At 42.3% G+C, this 6,191-nt stretch overlaps 1 non-coding gene across 1 annotated transcript; it reads right to left on the reverse strand.

Moving 5' to 3' along the window:
• Nucleotides 1-3,872: 3,872 nt before the first annotated feature.
• LOC144454677 (U11 spliceosomal RNA) lies at nt 3,873-4,015 on the reverse strand. The gene has a single exon (XR_013483187.1). It is a non-coding gene; the product is annotated as a U11 spliceosomal RNA (small nuclear RNA).
• Nucleotides 4,016-6,191: the final 2,176 nt, after the last annotated feature.

Here is a 6,191-nt window from a genome sequence, read left to right on the forward strand (position 1 = left end):
AGTCTCCAGGAAAACTCTAAAACTTGGCTCTGCAGCCACCAGGTAGACTTAGGTAGAGGGTGCCATAATGCACAGAGCGCTGGACCTGGAGTCAGGAAAACCTGAGTTCAAATCTGTCCTCAGACACTTACTAGCTGTGTGACCCTGGGCAAGTCACTTAACCCCCATTGCCTAAAAAAAAAAGCATATATTACATTTAACATAAAATACCAACGCTGCCCTGCTTGTCTGTGTCTCCTTTTAAATTAACTTCTGTTCTCCATATTTATAAAAAAAAAAAAAAGGTCCATGGATGTTTTTTCCTTTCTTCTATTTTTTTTTTGGCTTCACTATCACTGCCTACCAACTCTGTACTCCTTCAATAAAATCCCTCATAACTGGTAAGAATAGTCAAGCAACACAAACTGATACATTATCCATTAATGTATGTCTCATTCTGCACCCCTAGTCTGCCACCTCCCTGTCAAGAGGCAGGAGGCATGTTTCTTTTTTTTTTCTTTTTTTCTTTTTAATTTTTTTTGGGGGGGCTAGGCAATGGGGTTAAATGACTTGCCTAGGGTCACACAGCTAGTAAGTGTTATGTGTCTGAGGCCAGATTTGAGCTCAAGTCCTCCAGAATCTGGGGCCGGTGCTCTATCCACTGAGGCATGTTTCTTTATCAGTTTTCTTAAGTGGCAACTGTTCACTGCACCAGATCAGAGGTCTGAAGTCTTTCAGAGTTGTTTTTCTTTACAATGTTGTTGTTATTACATAAATTATTCTCCTGGTTCTGCTCACTTCACTCAACATCAGTTCATACAACTCTTTCTATGTCTTTCTGAATGTATCCCTTTCATAAATTCTTGTGGATAAATAATATTTCATTCCATTCATATATCATAATTTGTTCAGCCATTTCCCAATTGATACCTTATTTGCTTCTAGTTTTTTGTTATAACAAAAAGTGATGTTACTAATATTTTTGTACATATGGGATCTTTCCCCCTTTCTTTTATAACTCTTTGGGGTATATATAGACTTGGTAGTGATATCCCTTAGTCAAAGATATGTATAATCCAGTAAATTTGGGGGTATGGGTCTAAATTGCTTTCCAGATTAGCTGGACCCCAACTTGCAGCTTTATCAATAAGTAGTAGACTAGGGGCAGAGCCAAGATGGTGGAGTGAAAGCAGTGACTTGCTTGAGCTCTCTTCCAAAGCCCTCCAAATACCTGTAAAAAATGGCTCTAAACAAATTCTGGAGCAGCAGAACCCACAAAAAGCCAGAGAGAAACAAATTTCCAGTTCAAGACAACCTAGATGGTTGATTGGAAAGGTCTATTGTGCTGTGCTGGGAAAGGAACACAGTTCAGCGTGGGCACACAGGCAAAGACCAGGTCTCAGCAAACCTGGAGTAGCCCTCGGAAGACTGAATCATGGGGAGCTGTGGCAGTTTCTAGACTTGTCAATCCACAAATGCCAAAGACAACTTAGAAGGTGAGTAGGAAAGGTCTATAGATCCCAGTGAGAGAGAAGCTGGTACCCAGCAGCCCAGGGTGGTGGCTGCTTCCAGAGCTCTTGGCCCACAGACTGAAGGAGAATCGAGTGGCTGATCAGAGGAGGATTGCCATGATCTCTTTGCTGGTGCTGAGGCAGGAATCTCTTGCTTTGCCCACGCTTGAATCTGTGTCACAGTTCTGGGTGGCAATCCTGGGGCAAGGAGGAGCACTGGTGTGGTAGAGTTTGTGGTGGCAGTGCAGAGAGACTCCTCCTCACAGTTCCAAGGCAGAAAAGGGTGCTTGTGGTCACTCATAGACCACAGTACAAGACAGGGAAGGAGTAAACACCTTGCCCTTGATCATACCACCTTGGAAGAACTGAAGATTTACAGGTCCCAAGAAATATCTCTGAAAACAGCTGCACAAAACCCCCAAAGCTTGGGACAGTACATTCTCCACACTGGAAGCAGACCCCTACCTTAACAAAGAGTTTATAACTCAAGTAATTGGCTGGGATCATGAGCAAACTTTGAAAAAATAGTCAGACCATAGAATCTTTCTTTGGAGACAAAGAAGATCAAAACATACAACCAGAAGAAGACAACAAAATCAAAGTTCCTACATCCAAAGCCTCCAAGACAAATATGAATCAGTCTCAGGCTCAAAAAGGACTTTGACAAGCAAGTAAGAGAAGTAGAGGAAAAACCAGGAAGAGAAATGAGAGTGATACAAGAAAATAATGGAAAACAAGTCAACAGCTTGTTAAAGGAGACCCAAAAAAAATACTGAAGAAAATAAATAGTACACTAGTGTGCCCATCCTTCTACATCCCCTCCAATGGTCAATATTTTCCTTTTTTGTAATCTTTGTCAAAATATTTAACGTAAGGATTGTTGTATTTGTTTCTCTCTTATTGTGAGCGATGTGGAGCATTTTTTCATGTGGCCATTAATTTCCTTGAATTTCTTCCTTTGAGAACTATGAAGAGTTTTCCAGCAAAGAAACTGAAAGCCTCAGCTACCAGGTGAGAAAAAAACCCTACAAATTATTCATAAGAAGAACACAAATTAAAAATTATTGCAAAGTTTTGTTGTTGTTTAGTTGTTTCTGTTGTCTACAACTCTTTGTGACCCCATTTGGGGTTTTCTTGGCAAAGATACTGGAGTGGTTTGCCATTTCCTTCTCCAGCTCATTTTACAGGTAAGGAAACCGAGTCAAATAGGGTTAAGTGGCTTTCCCAGGGTCACACAGTATACTTCATACAGAAGTGTCTGAGGCCGGATTTAAACTCCTGAAGGTGTCTTCCTGCTTCCAAGCCCAGTGCTCTATCCACTTTGCCACTTAGCTGCCCTACATGCTTGGCACAGAGTAGATGCTTAATCAATGCATGTTAATCAATTGTAGATGATCTCTGAACCTCCCTTACCCTTATAGCATTCGATAACAAATTTCCTCATGTTTTCAACAAGAGAAAGCTTTCTGTTGTATCACAGAATTTCATAAAATCTATGTAAACAAGAAAAATCATCACAGAAACCAAGGTTCACCAGGGAAGGAGATAGCGTAAGTTTCTTCACCTTGACTCATATATTTCGTTGCTCGCTAGCACCACCGTGTGGACAGGGGAAGCCCTGACAGTTGGAGACAAACAAGCTCCGCAAAGAGCTTGGCACCTGCTAGTCAGAGCTTACTACAGGCTTATAAACAATTTTGAAAAATTTAAGAACTCTGCTGTGATTAGTGATTAGTCATGTCTTGATAGAAAGGTGACGAATTCCGCATGTAGAATGAGCTGCATTTTTCAAGATGGCTAGCGTGAGAATTTGTTTTGCTTCATTATTCGAATTGTTACAAGGGTGGTTTTTTTTTCCTTTTCTCCTCAATAGGAAGTGGTTAGTGGGGAGGGGGAGAAAAATGTTTGTTAAAAAACAAAATTTAATTAAAAGTATTGTTGATTATCAATGAGATTTAAAAAAGCGAAGAAAAGCTCAATGCGACAGAAATAGTAGACTGGATCTGTGATTTGTTTGGTTTAGGAAATTTCTAACCCTAACCCTAATTTTACTGAGTTCTTCTAAGCATTCAGAGGTTAAATGAGTCGGCTAAGGTCACAAAACCAATGGTTCTCAGAAGTAGGACTGAAATAAATAACACATAATATGAATATATATTATAGAATATCCATATTCTATAATATAGAAATACTAACATATCAGTATTTATAATATTAGTACACTATAGTATGTATAGCATTAGAAATACTGATAATACATTAGTATTGGAAACATAACACTGAAACACATGGGGATAAAACCGAAAACTCCGCTAACAAAAAACAATCCGCGCCACCAGAAACACCCCATAATAAACATTCGCCTTTCCTTTATGCAATAGATAGGGCGCCAGGACCAACGATCACCGGCTGCCCAAATAACAAAAATTGTGCTTCCGAAATCTCTTGATGTCGATTCCGCACGAAAAACGACTGAGGATACCCCCGCCGCTCGACGTGTGCCATGCACGACAGAAGCCCTTTTTAACGCGAGTATTTTCGGGACTACGATAGCGATACAGAGCGACACATTCTTAAGTAAAGGTGAGTCCATCTTAGAGCTTCTTTCCACCACATCTGAGTCTGTGGAGTATATTCTTTCCTTTAAATTTTCGCGGTCTCAGTTGGGAGGGGGCTTGGAAAGTAGTTCCCACACACACACCTTCTTTTGAAGACAAAGTCTGGTATGCAAATAGCACGCGGAGCCTTCTGGGAAGCCAGGGGCTGGCCGTGCTATGTGAACGGGTGAGGATTGTTTGGGGCGGAGTCTCCGGTGCTAGAGGAGTGTGGGAGGATGTATCTGATTTCGAGAGCTCTTGATTTGGGCGCTGCTTTTCCACAAGTCTGGGAAGGAGCTCTATGGTCCAGCTCCCTCACCTGTAATTGACTGAGAAGGAACCCGAGAGGGGAGAGAGACCTCTCTTAGGGCAAGACTGGCTTAAATGAACAATGGCAGGCAAGCCGGGTTTGAACCCAGGCCCCCGCCTGCTTTAAAGCCCCAGCTTCTAGAAGCAAGAAGCCCTTCCCGATCTCCCTTATTACTGGTGCCTTCCCTCGGTTGGTTGTCTCTAATTTATTCTATCTATAGCTTTCACGTAGATAATTGTTTCTTTGTATCTCCTGTGCTTAGGGCTATGCTTGTCACAGAGTAGGTGCTTAATATGTGCTTGTTAACAACTGGCTCATCGGGTCTCCGGGCTCCCAGCAAGGTCCTCCAGCCTCTTCTTACTTCCCAGGCAGTCAGTCTGTCCAAGCCTTAGTCCAGGCTATGGCTAATAACTGCTAGGCAACTTTGCTGAAAGATTTGTGAGAGGGCATCTGGAATAGATGTGAGGGTTGGAAAAAAGGGAGAGTAAGAAGATAGGGTCCGAGACAGAGGAGAGTGGGCTCTTATTATCACTCTTCTTTAAACTCACAGTCTGTAATTAGCTAATCTGAATAACAGAAATATAAATGATATACCTAATCTAATTTAAATATATCAACAGCAGTGTATTAAATATTTGTTATATGTAAGTAAAAGTAATATAAATAATTGAAAAATATCTAAAAGCTTTCTTTAAAACCAGGTGCTTGAGAATAAAAGGACATATATACTGCATTTTTTAAAAATTGTGTGTGTGTGTGTGTTCGTGTATTCGTGTGTTCATGTGTTTCTTCCTTCTTTCGGCACCCGACTGATAAGCTAGCAGTAAAGCTTTCCTGGCCTCACCAACGAGTGTTGTCTTTCCGTTAAGTGAGCGCGTTTCTCACATCTCAAACCGAGAATTCCTTGAGGAAGGTGTGTCAGGCAGTACCCCTGCGATTTCCCCTGCAGGCTCTGCACAAATTCCACACAGCATCCCTATGCATTTCAACAATTAAACGCCTATTGTACACCAGACAGGCAGCCTCGGTGCTAGATGCCAAGCAGTTGGAAACAAAAAAATGAAACAATTCCTGCCTTCCAGGAGCTTTCAAGTCTCGCAGGGAAGGAATAACATGTGCCCAGAGAAGAAAATGCGATCAGTCAACCAGCAAGCATTTGTTAAACTGGGGATAACAAGAAGCAAAAACAGTCTCTGCCCAAAGAAGCTTAGATTCTAACAGTTGGTGGAGGTGACGCATCAATAAATACGGAGTAAAAGGAAGGGTATCAGAAGGTTTGTCACTAGCAGAGGAGAACCAGGAAAGGCCTCCTGGAGGGATTGGAGCTGAGTCTCAAAGGAAGCCAGGGATTCTAAGAGTAAGAGGTGGGGGAAAGAGAGTGTTCCCGACATGGGGGCACAGCCGGGGCAAAGGCACAGAGATGGGAGGTACCTCAAGTATGAGCAACATCAAAGCCGGTAAGCCTGCTTTGTGGAGAAAGCGTGGAAGGGGGCTGAATGTCAGAGGACTGCAAAGCTAGCAAGGGGTCAGGACGTGAAGTACTGCAGGAAGCATGCATACAATTAACAAAAGTAACTTAGAGGGCCGCCTGCCGGGGCCTCTAGGAGGGCAGTGCCAGGGAGGTGAAAGCCTTGATTCAGAATGAAACAATGTATTGTCATCCCCCGAGATATTGTGAGCTCCCTGAGGGCAGGGACTGTCTTTTTCTTTTTTGTATCCTCAGCGCTCAGGCACAGTGCCCGCTACAAAGTAGGCGCTTAATGTTTATTGAATTGAATGAAGGAATGCATTTAG

The sequence above is a fragment of the Phascolarctos cinereus genome, unplaced genomic scaffold, assembly GCF_003287225.1.
Source record: "Phascolarctos cinereus isolate Bilbo 61053 unplaced genomic scaffold, phaCin_HiC Scaffold_726;HRSCAF=1367, whole genome shotgun sequence".
In the NCBI taxonomy this organism is placed as follows: Eukaryota; Metazoa; Chordata; class Mammalia; order Diprotodontia; family Phascolarctidae; genus Phascolarctos; species Phascolarctos cinereus.